This window comes from Malus domestica, chromosome 08, assembly GCF_042453785.1.
Source record: "Malus domestica chromosome 08, GDT2T_hap1".
Classification (NCBI taxonomy): Eukaryota; Viridiplantae; Streptophyta; class Magnoliopsida; order Rosales; family Rosaceae; genus Malus; species Malus domestica.
The window spans coordinates 12,023,201-12,036,097 of record NC_091668.1 but is presented as its reverse complement, the minus strand read 5'-3'; the positions used below and the strand labels follow the sequence as shown (position 1 = coordinate 12,036,097).

The window sequence follows — 12,897 nt, the reverse complement described above, 5'->3', positions numbered from 1 at the left end:
AGAAGAATAATCCGCCATCAAGAACTAGACAAGGCGGAGAACGAATGGAAGAAACTGGAAGGCGTCGGCGAAAAACAAGAGCAAACAGTAAGGCGTCTGGAAACAACGGCGATGCTGCTGGTTTGCGGTTATATCTACCTTCAAAGCTTCATATTCCATTCTGTTAGCCACAATCCAAACTTGTCGTGCGAATTCTGGTGGGCGCCCTTCACCCTCTCGTGTCTGATTTGCGTCGTCTTCGCCATCCCCTTCAAGAGTTTCGTCACGAAATGGGAGCGTACGCAACGTTATTTCGAGATCAATTTTCTTAAGCAAGACTTAGTTCACCTACAAATTGTGATTTTCTCCTCCTCGGATGATCGGCAGCTGGAGCAGCAGCAGCCGCCGCAGCAGGAGAAATTGAGGAGCGATAGTGCGAAAACGTATCAGAGGCGTGCGTTCATCTGCCTGGTTTCTTTAGCTCTTGTTGCGTACACAGTTGTTGTGTTAACGGCATGTCGATCGATTCCCTGTCACAGAGTTGCTATACTCTAGACATACGGTATGTTCTCCGATCAATCCTTTCAATTTACAAGCTAATTTCCGAATTCAATTTGCAATAAAACTCAAGAACTAAAATAAAAAGTATTAAAGAAAGTATTAGCTAATAGTTTACATGATCCCAGATTGGCACTCATGTTTCCATTCCTCCTCTCTCTTTACAAAAGGAGAAAAAGGGGAAGGTGTTAGAGGAGGAGTCTTGTCTAAGGAAATAATATCTCGGAATTAATATTGTAATGTTATTCTGATTGTATTCCTGATTTGTAGTATGTCAAGGACCCACGATTGTATATGTATGAGCCTTTGTGTTTGTTGAATAAATATCAACAATCAATGATAAATTTATATATGCTAATAAATAATTTAACAGAATATGAACAAAATGAAATACTATTAAGCAGACAAATTGAAAATCTAAGCTTGCGTACAACAATGTTCTTGAAACAGAAATTTTGTCCCTATCCAGTACTTGTAGTTCTACAGACATCTGCTTCACCAGGATTCAACGATCTTAGTTAGAATTCCAGCACTGGAAAACTTGACTTCTGGTATGAGAATGAGATACGTCTGTTGGGAGACATCTTCTTAGAGGGGTGCTTTGCTCTTTGGCGTTCTTTCATCACTTCAGACTTCATCTGAAAAGATGAGTATGTTGATATAAAAAATAATTAATTAATTAAATCCGAATTAATTAAAATAATTAATTAAAGAATTTTATTAATTATTAATTAATTAGTACATTCCAAAACTCAACTCCAAGGTTGAGCCTAATTTTATTCTCCATGATCCACCACTCCAATCATTTTTTGTAAGGAACAAAGCCTTATAAAGTGTGGGAACCTTTTGATAGTGACCAATGTGGGACAATAAAATTTTTACTTAAAATTTCTCAAAATTTCCAACAGTGCTATGATTATAATTTCTACATGGTATCAATGAGTTAAGGTTGTAAATCCTAGTGTGCTGCAGCCTCACTTCTTCAAGCTTACGGAAACCAATTTTCTCAATTAGACGTGTCAAATGCGTTCCTTTTTTTATTAATCATGATCTTTTCTCTCATGTTGATAGCTCATTCATTGCGTCCGACACTAACCTTCTTATTGTTGATGATACTCCTACCAAGCCTAATCCTTAATATGTTGCGTGGTATAAGACTATCAACTGGTGTCTAGCTACTTGTTTCTACTCTCTCTGAGTCTTTTCTCTCGTTGGTGATTGACCTTGACTCTACTAAGGTTATTTGCAATTGTTAGCAATGAGTCAAAGCTTTATGTGCAACATACCCATGTCTGGCCCTCTATGCCAATCACAAATGCCATGGGTTCTCGATTCACGGTGCGTCGAGACATCTATTTAGGACTGTCACCGATTCTGATCACAACATGATCGTCACTGTTTTTATAGTCAATATTTGGCCCAAAATCTGTGTATTTGTAGACATCGAAATTTCGATGAAATAAATGTTCACCAACGCATTAAAGTTCTGACAAGCCAGAGCATACGTGGCACATGCCACGTGTTGCACATGCCACGTGTTGCACAAATTGTACACATGGCGTGTGACTCAAGAAAATCGGACGAGTCATCAAGAATGACACATGTCAACACTCGACGGAAAGGAATTTTTTTATTTTAATTTAATTAAATCAAATGTTAATTGATAGAGTCATATCACGAACCGGCCCACAAATCAAGCCTTGGTTCTTTTGTCAATTAATCAAGCCCACAATCAAGGCCAAATCCATCCGTAGCCAAGGCTTGGAAAGTCTATAAATAGGAGGCTCCAAGACAAAGAAAATGGTCCATAAATCATTTCACGCCCAGACGCTGAATCTTTGAAATTCTGAAGCTCTCAAGCACTCAAACCCCCTCCCCCTCCCCAAACACTCAAACACTCGAGAAGACTCGGAAAATCCTTCGTGTTCTTCGTCAAATCCCGTGAAGAATCACCAAACACCCCTACATGTGTCGGTTCCTCCATTGCCAAGAGCTAAAACCTTGCGGCATTCGTTCATCCAAGATCAAGTCATCGTGACCCTTGGATCAACAACACTACACATCTACACATTTCGAAGATCGAATCAGATGATCAAGTTGTAAAGAGATTGTAACCCTACAAATTCATTAATACAAACATTTACTTTGTACATGTGTTCTTGTCTCATTTGTCATAGGATTTTCAAGTTTACAAATTTGGCATGCCCAGTGGGATAATCTCTGCATCTCATATCTTTCTTTATTTAAGAAATCCAAACACACTTCGAAATCAATGGCTTCCAAGAAGAGTCAAGCCATCATCGTCACCAAGGCAAAGAATTTGAGCGCCTCAACTGCAAGTGGAGAATTTGTCAACGTCACAACTCGAAGCAAGGCAAAGGCAGTAACCACATTGCAACGCACCCCTTCTAAGCTAATGTCATTGAGGGAGCAAGGAGAGCAGCAGAGGCACGCGTCCGTCATCAACCTAGCCTCGCTGAGGGCACTAAAGCATGCTGATGTGGCATGCAAGATGACATCCCAAAGCGACAAGCGGGATTCTTTGTCTTCGAAGGACTCGATGGAGCGCTTCTTATCACTGGGCTCAGACGCAGACTTAAGCGTAGGATCTTACTGCAGATCACCAACCAGTAACCATGGCACGGAGACTTCGTCAGCACCCTCGATGTCTGCAAGAGAGTCACATTCTTTGGTTGCGCAAGTTATGACTACCAGCACCACCTCCATTGAGGAGCAACTTGCACAGATGAATGAGTCGATCGCAAAGCTGACAAAGACCGTCAAGGAGAAAGACATGCAGATCGTTATGCTCATGAGTAGGTTGGAATCGCAGCATGATAGAGAAGCCAACCCTATCCCAAAGAAGAATCAGCATGACGAGGAGTCTGGCGAGGAAGAAGCGTATCATATTGACAAAGTTGGAGGGAAACAAAAGCTAGAGTCCGAAGCTACATCAATGGGCTCTCTTTCCATTCAACAACTTCAAGACATGATCACAAACACCATCAAGGCACAATATGGAGGCACTTCGAGGGATGCAGTGATGTACTCTAAGCCATACACCAAGATGATTGATAGCTTACGGATGCCGATGGGGTACCAACCACCAAAATTCATGCAGTTTGACAGAAAGGGACCCAAAGCAACACATCGCTCATTTCGTCGAAACTTGCAACAACACTAGGACGGAGGGAGATTACTTCGTAAAGTAATTTGTCCATTCTTTGAAGGGAAACGCGTTCGATTAGTACACAGACCTAGAACCTAAGTCCATAAACAATTGGGAGCAGATTGAGCAAGAATTCTTGAACTGTTTTTACTGCATATATCACACCGTTAACATGATAGAGCTTACAAATACAAAGCAATGGAAGGACGAGCCAGTTGTCAACTATATCAACCAATGACACTTATTGAGTCTCGACTACAAAGACACTATCGGAGATCTCCTCGATTGAGATGTGCATACAAGGCATGCATTGGGGATTACACTACATCTTCCAAGGCATTAAGCCCTGGACCTTTGAAAAGTTAGTTACCCACGCCCATGACATGGAGTTAAGCATCGCCAATCATGGAAAGAAAAAGCCGATCACCGATTATAAGAAAGACAAATTCTTTGGGCATAAAATGGACAAGTCTGTGAAGGAGCCTGCCAAGGAAGCAATGATGGTTAACAAGCTCTAGTCATAATCTCCACAAGAGACAAAAAGAAAGAGGTGAAGCGGAACGAACCTTTTCATTATCAGTAAAGGTACAAATGCACTTTGAAGGAGTTTGAAGAGAAGACTTACCCATTCTTCGACACCAATGTGGCTGCCATGTTGGAGGATTTGCTCGACAAGAAGGTGATCAAGTTACCCGAGTACAAGCAGCCAGAAGAAATGAATCGCATAAACGATCCAAAGTATTGCAAGTACCACTACGTCGTTAGTCATCCGATGAGAAAATGCTTTGTTCTTAAGGAATTAATCATGAAGCTCGCCCAAGAAGGAAAGTGCTTTGAAGAAGCGGCAACGGCAAATACGACAAGTGTCGTACTTGAACCCCTTGATCATATGGTTTTCCATGCATCGCCAATCATGTTATGACCGCAGTCGCCAAAGGTAAAGCCTAAAGTGGTTAATGCAGACAAAACAAACACCATTGACAGAGCAAGTTATCTCAACGACGTTAACCTCATCGACGGTCCTTCAGTTAATGACAATGAAGGAGGGTCGTTGATGACCCTAAGGAAGGTGCGTAAACCGCAACCACAAGTTGCTCGAGCAAGGAATGAGAGACAAAAGGCAAGTTCTCACTGCAACACTGAGAAAACCCGCCCCATAACAGCCATAAATGTGACACAATCAATGCACAAGAAAGAGTATAAGGTTCAAAAGTCGCGAACTTCTGTGTTTGATCATATCGATGGTCAAGCCCGGACTCCCGTCTTCAATCGACTCGGTGCACCTGCCTCTCGAGGTTCTGTGTTTAACAGGTTGACCAACTTTGCTGGACATGAAAACGCAACCAGTTCTCCCCCATGAAGGTCAGCTTTGGAGAGACTCAAAGTTGTAAATGAGCCTTATGGGGAAAAATAAGTGATATCGGAAGGAAAGGGACTTATTGACCTAGCCAAAGATGATGGAATTTGCAATATAATCATTTCACGCTTGAAACGTCGTTCAACATTAGACGTGAGTTTGGATGGTCAGCTCAAGGTGAAATGATGCACAATCATACACATTGGTCAATGTTTGAGCCAACGAGCCTTTTACCATGTTGCAGTCGAATAGGTCGAGGGAGAAGATGTTAAAGAAGTTCCACCACCCGAGAACGGGGGGCAAGCAACCGTTAACGACTTCAAGAATGCTTCGCCACGTTTGAAGCAATGTTACGCTTGAGAACAAGACATGTTTCTAGCCCGCAATAGCATAAACTGCGTACGACACCCAAGAAAAAAGTTTGTTGAGTTAAAACGCCGAAAGGGTGGCTCATGCAAAAGTTAGGACAAAAAAAAAACAAACAAACATATTTGAACTTCGTGATGACTTGATCTCTTTTTCGGAAATGGTACGTAGGTAGCTCGAAAATGAAAGTTGAGTTCAGTCACATTAAAATGAAAAATAAAGTCTCCAACCTTGGAGACAAAGAGGTAAAATCGAGGCATCACTCTTAAACTAAGTCTTTGAAATTGTTCTGCTGAATCTTAAGCAAGTCTTCCAGTATGTTCAATACATCGGTGTCTTCCAAGGATGAGCAAGCAGCAAAAGTAATGTGGAACAGAGAGTTTGGAATGCGGTGCAAGCGCAATGTGCATCAGAGGCAACGTAGTCCCATAAACGGCACATGCAGCAGTGGCAACTAACAATGACATGTCCTTGTCCTCTCAGGTAGCAGTGTGTCCTCTTCCTCACAGTGGCATCAAAGTTTGTCATCATAGTAGCATCACAGCTTGTCGTCATAGCGGCTAGTCCTCACAAACAGCAGTGTGTGACACACCCCGACCTGGAATATTCACCTGGACTCCGAATCGAGCTGTGCTGGCTAACACCAGGAGGGTGATGAAGCCATAAAGTGTAATGATATGGACAAAGTGAAAAAATTTAAACCTAAAAATGCCTAAATATAAGAGTGCGATTGTGAACGGGAACAAACCCATTTCACACATGATGTTAGAGCATAAGTAAAGTACAATAAAGTAGGATGAGAATTATACCATCGAAAGTAACCACCCATACCAAGATTTGCCAAGAATCCTCGTCAACACAAAAGCTCACCACTAAAACCTGGAAGGGCGAAAAACAAGGGTGAGTGGACCTAAAAGTAAAGCTTTGTAAAAATCTTTTCGAAAACATAATAACCTCTCGCCGTAAAACAAGTATAGTTTCCAAGATATACATACTATGTATAGTAAAACAAAACTTATCGTAGCATGCAATATCTTAAGAATTGAATACGGCACAATATTTCGTAAATGAACACATGAAGTCTATAATCACATAATCTCGCATAAGCAAACATATCATATCGAGTACTTATCAACACATGCTGACACACGAGTTCGTGCAGAGATATATATTCTGACATGAACATGATTGGGTGTAACAATGATATACGCTCTAGTACTACAATGATGTGAAGATTGGCGCTATGCGCAGAACATACTAATCCTAATTGCTTATAGCAATCTAAGATAGGACTGGCACCTAAAATTGATCCAAGGTGAGCATACGATGTGATGTACACATACACGTGAAAGACTGGCCTAGGCCCAGGCGAATACTAACACCAATGCAGCAAAAATGATGAGCAAATAACATAAATATAGTGATGCCATAGTGATCCGATAATTCTAGTCAACATGATATTATTCATAGCCGTAAATTTGATTAAGTCAGTCATATAGAAAATTCATTATTAGATGTATATATGGAAACTAAGAAAATATATGTATATATCAAAGAAAAGACCCACTCACAAATCATGTCGTCGAGTCGAACCCGCCTCGTGGGCATCAAAGATCTTTGCGATGCGTTTCACCGAAAAACGAAACCATTTACATAAATATAATGTACTAACATAATTACGTGTTGTCGTACAAAGTACGGCTAATAAAGGAACTAATTTAAAACTGTCAAATTTCAGAAAACGGACGGCGAATTCGGATTTGGCACGTTGAGAAACCTAAAGATGGACATCGGGGTCATCCACGCGTCGCTGCACGTGCCGCCACAAGCTGCCATAAGGTGGCTCGGCCACCACACGCATCCACACGCCGTCACCATGATTTCTAGATTTTTGTAGATATTTCCCTCGACTTTCAGAGCTCATTTCGAGCTCGATTCTTAACCAAATTCGATGATACAAAAACCAACTTGAAGCCAGAAATGTAGTGAATCGATCTATACCTATTGGAAGCCCAATTATGGTCGGTGTTGGCTGGGAATTTGGTCTGAAAATGGTCGGATGGCCATGGTTTCAAAAAAAAAATTCCAAAAATCTGGGGAAGTCTTTCCCCAATGTGTTTTCCTGCAACAACTCTACAAAATCACACGTATGAACTTAAATCTCATTCAAAACATTATAAGGGAATCATTTAGGGTCATTGAAGCCTTACTTTCACCGTAAAGGTGAGATTCTTGCTGGAAAATATGGTACCGAAGTGGTTTGGCCAGATTTGCAGATGAAAGAGACGAAAGAGAGGTGAACGAGCTCAAGGCTTTACCCCTCATCTCTAGTCACACAAACTGAGTGGTGATGATCAGGTTATGGAAGTTATAATCTCGTCGAGATGGTGAGGTCAGGTGGCTGCAGTGGTGATGGTTTGTCGGTGACATCAGTGAAACCGAGGGAGAAGTATTGAAGGAAGAAAAAGTATTAAAGGAGGATGAGCATTTGTGATGGTGTGGTTTCATCCTAGCTTCCTTGTGGTTCATAGATAAAAGAGAGTTTTGGAGGGAGAGTTAAAAGAGAGTGTTCGAGAAAAGAAGAGAAAGTGAGGGAAAAGAAAAGAAGACAGAGAAGAAGACACATGGAGGGAAGCACGAAAGAGATGGAAGGAATGGGGCGTGGGCCTATGTGGTACACAACCCAAGGCCAAAAAAAAAAAAACAAAATCAAATAATCTCCCGTAAACGTGAATTTACCAAAACGACCATCACATTCCGTAATTTGTAAAATCTTCTTTGTAACTCCAAATTCAGTTTTGCTTGCGCCTATGCGTTCGTACCGTAGAGTACTTCGAGAATACGGTAAAATAATAGCTCGTACTTGTCACGAAGAGACGGTCAAAGAAAGTCAACAATCTATCTTCTAAGGGCATTTTGGTCAACTCACACTTTTAAAATTAATAAAATCGTAAAATTAGGGACAGTTTGTTACAGTGTGTCATCGTCTTCATAGGTAACAACAGTGCATGTAGTCGGGCGACTCGCTTGCAGCAGTAGCAGTACATGCACTCCATCGACTCTCTTGCGACGAGAAGCCTCCCTTACGGCTAGCACACTCCCTTCAGCGATCACACTTCCTTGTGACGAGCACACTCCCTTGTTACGAAAAGCCTCCCTTGCGGCGAACACACTTCTTTACGACAAGCTTCTTTGTAGCAAGCAGATTCCCTTGCAACGAGCAGCCTCCCTTGCAACGATCACACTTCCTTGCAACGAGCACACTCCCTTATGTGTGTGTAGGATGGCGCAAAGTAGCATGACGACCCTAATACTCAGATTGGGTTTTTCAAATCGAGCCCAATTATTTGCCTATAAATATTAGGCACTTATTGGGATAGCAAAAATGAAGCAAGTCGAAGCCTGGACATCCAGAAATCTCTCAAACACCCAAACAATCATGTTCTTCATCAAGGTCGTGGAGAATCAATAAGCACAACAAATACGTGTCGATTCATCAACTACCAAAGCCAAAGACCACCCACCACATGAAACCGCTCGTGGTCTCATCTCATTCAAGATCAAGCCTCAAAGACCCTTGAAGAAATCACAAGTTCGATTCCAAATCAGGTGTCTACCAAACTTGGATCAAATTCGACTCCAAAGAAATGAAGTAAAGCCAAACCTTTGGAGGAAACCAGAAAGCTCTCTAGCCAAAGAAAACATTCATGTTCTTCACCAAGCTCGCGGAGAATCAACAAGCACAACTACATGTGCCAACTCAACCCCAACAAAGCTGAAGACCACTCACCACGTGAAGCTCCTTGTGGTCTAATTTTATTCAAGATCAAGCATCGGCAGCCCTTGAAGAAACTTTCAGCCCAATTCAAGACCAATCATCTACGACCCTTGAAGAAACTTTCAGCCAAATTCAAGATCAAGCCTTGATGGCCCTTGAATCAACATCTACATTCAGGGATTTTAAAGCATAGTGGTCAAATACATTCATTAAGCGAGGGACTTCAAAACACATCTTCTACACGTGACAAGCACATGCATTAACGACCCTTGAAGAAATTTCCAGCCCAATTCAAGATCAAGTCTTAACGGCCATTGACTTGACATCTACGTTGAAAAACTTCAAAACATAGTGGCCAAATACATTCACTATGCGAGTGACTTCAAAACACATCTTTTACACGTGACAAGCACATGCATACGATGCACCTTGAAGTGGGGCATTTGTAGACATCAAAATTTCGGTGAAATAAATGTTCACCAACGCATTAAAGTTTCGACATACCAGAGCATATATGACATACGCCACGTGTCGCACAAATTGTACACATGGCATGTGACTCAACAAAATTGGACGAGTCATCAAGAATGACACGTGTCAACACTTGGCGGAAATGAATTAATTGATTTTAATTTAATAAAATCAAATGTTAATTGATGGAGTCAAATCACGAACCGGCCTACAAATGAAGTCTTGGTTCTTTCGTCAATTAATCAAGCCCACAATCAAGGTAAAATCCATTTGTAGTCAAGGCTTGGAAAGTTTATAAATAAGAGGCTCCAAGACGGAAAAAGAAAGTCCAAAAATCATTTCACGCCCAGACGTTGAAGCTTTGAAATTCTGAAGTTCTTAAGCATTGAACCCCCCCCCCCCAAAACACTCAAACACTTAAGAAGACTCGGAAAATCCTTCATGTTCTTCATCAAATCCCATGAAGAACTACCAAACACCCCTACATGTGCCGGTTCCTCCATTGCCAATAGCCAAAACCTTAAGGGATTCATTCATCCAAGATCAAGTCATTGTGACCCTTGGATCAACAACACTACACATGTACACATTTCGGAGATCGAATCAGATGATCAAGTCGTAAAGAGATTGTAACCCTACAAATTCATTAATACAAACATTTACTTTGTACACATGTTCTTGTCTCATTTGTCTCAGGATTTTCGTGTTTACGGTATCATTTTCTTCAAGCTTTTGGAGAGGTACCAATAGTATTTTCGAGACTTAAAATCGAGTTGCCTGAGATCCTAGCTAGATCTCAAGAGGCAACTCCAATAAATAAGCAGAGAGATTTTTTTTACTAGAAAGATTATATTCACACCTCTAATTACTTTTCTCACTATTTTAAAATTTTAATATTTTTTTATCAAGTGTTAGTGATGAGTAGAATACTAAAAAAAAATAAAAAAGTGTGGTAAAAATAATTTGAAGTGTGTGACTATCACCTCCTTTTAGTATTCTCAAAACACATAAAAAAAAGTGTGGTAAAAATAATTTGAAGTGTGTGAATATCACCTCTTTTTAGCATTCTCAAAACACGAGCTGACACAGCAAGTATTATAATAAAAGTGAAGACAATGAAAAAAATACCGTTTTCTCTACTTGTATATGACAAATAGTGTACATATTGATGTACAAAGAAAAATCTCTTCAAAAAGTGCACTTGTTTAATAACACTTCACCACGTGATAATTTGTGGGATTAGAATTATCTCCCCTCCTCTTTTGATCTCCTTCTCTCCCCTCCTCTCACATTCTCTATTTTATCTTTCTTTTACATTCGGACTTTCCAAGGGCTAAGGCAATCAATGAGGAAAAAGTCTATGATTTTTAAATTCGTAAAGACGGAATATGATCTTCTCAGGATCTTCTTTGTGGGGATCCGGATAATCAATCAATAGTGTCTGTTTATCGTACATCATGCAGTTACAAATCATTTTAAATTTTAAATTTAAAATTTAAAATTGAATATAAATAATACTTAATAAAAAATGGTTACACAATGTACAATAAATGGACACAATTGATTGATTCCTATATTCCGACAAATATAATTCGAAGAGGATCCTTGTCCTGTAAAGACTATATTTCTCTCTTAAAAAAGGTTTACTCTACTCACTTTACTTAATATATTAATATTATTATATTATTAAAATAATAAAAAGTAGGTAAATAAAAAAATGCCTTGGAACTCTTTGACTCATCTCTTGAAAAGACAATTTTCAATCATTTCAATCATTTCAAATAAACTATAAAGACTGCTAGATCCTCTTTCTATCTCATAATCAAGTGATTTCAATATCGTATTTTTACTTTTCACACACTTTGATCAATTTGTGTTCATTAACTCTCAATTCATTTGATCAAAAGGTCAAAAATTGTGACTGGTATGATAAGTGAAAGAATAGCACAACCATTTCAGTATTTCCCGTTAGATACTACCTTCTGAAAAACAAGAAAAATTCAATCTTAATGGTTGGTATACATTGGTATTGGCTTTTACATATTCCTGAATACAAAGGAACTCAGGCGAAATTTTTTCCCCCATCTGTGGCAGGGGCACCAAAACTAGTTCACACCACTATGTAGTTCAAGGGGCAAAGATGTCAAAAGAAGTTATAGGAAATATCAACGGCTTAACTCCTATTACGCATAGAACAATATTAGCTTTCGCCTATTATGGAATGAACAAAATCGCAGGACTATTAACAGTTTCTTTCTGCTATCGGTATTGTATCAATATGTTGTTAAAAGAAATTAATTTCACGCATATGTGAAATTAATTAACGCTTTACATACTTTTTTTTTTATCTTTAGCTTTCAGATTAAATAAAGGGGTGTGATATCCACACATCCTATTTTACTTCTCACACATCTTTTTAATTTTTGGCTATCAGATCAGATGAATTAAAGAAGATCAACGGACATAAATTATCAAAGGGCGTGTGAGAAGTAAAATAAGGTGTGTGGATAGCACACCCCTAAATAAATTAATGGAAACATTGATTAAAGGGAGTTTTAACGAAAAGTCCGCGGTACTGTTCACTTTAACGAAAAACCACATTTTTACACTAAAAAGTCAAACCTAGTACTATTCATTTTACCTTTTATTTTGTCCTTATCGTTAAAACTCAAAGTTTTCAAGCCCTTTTCATTAGTTTTTCTTTGATTAAAAGGGTTCTATCTATCATGACCAGATTAAGGATTGGTTTGGTATTGTTGTGCTTTAAAAAAAAAGCTAATTCTGTTGTGCTGTGAGAATAAGCAACTGTAAAATAAAGTAGCAGAGTGTTTGGTAAACTTTTTGTAATAGTGCTTTTGAAAAAAAAACAGTATTATAGTGTTTGGTTAACTTTTATGTAAAACAGATGTGAAAAAAACCGGTTTTTCAAAGCTGGGTTTTGCAGCTTTGTGTTTTTGGCTTTTTTCACCCAAAATTGTGAAAAAAAAGTTGAAGTTGAATGTTTACCAAACACAAAAAAACTCCCAGCTTTTTTTTATACCTATTTTTTTTTAGAATCACCTCAATACTAAACCAGACCTAATTCTCATATATAAGAAAGAACCGTTTTTTCCATTTGTAATTATCAATAAAGTGAGGGGTATTTTGGACAAACAATACTAGTTTTAGATTCTCTGGGAAAGGGAATAAGTTTGTTCTTCGTGGGATCTGCGACTTTTA

General features: G+C 39.2%; 1 long non-coding RNA gene across 1 annotated transcript; it reads left to right on the top strand.

The window, feature by feature from the left end:
* The first annotated feature begins 393 nt into the window (after positions 1-393).
* LOC114826540 (uncharacterized) lies at positions 394-12,009 on the top strand. The gene is made up of 2 exons (XR_011583704.1): positions 394-541; positions 11,773-12,009. It is a non-coding gene; the product is annotated as an uncharacterized lncRNA (long non-coding RNA).
* The last annotated feature ends 888 nt before the right edge of the window (positions 12,010-12,897 follow it).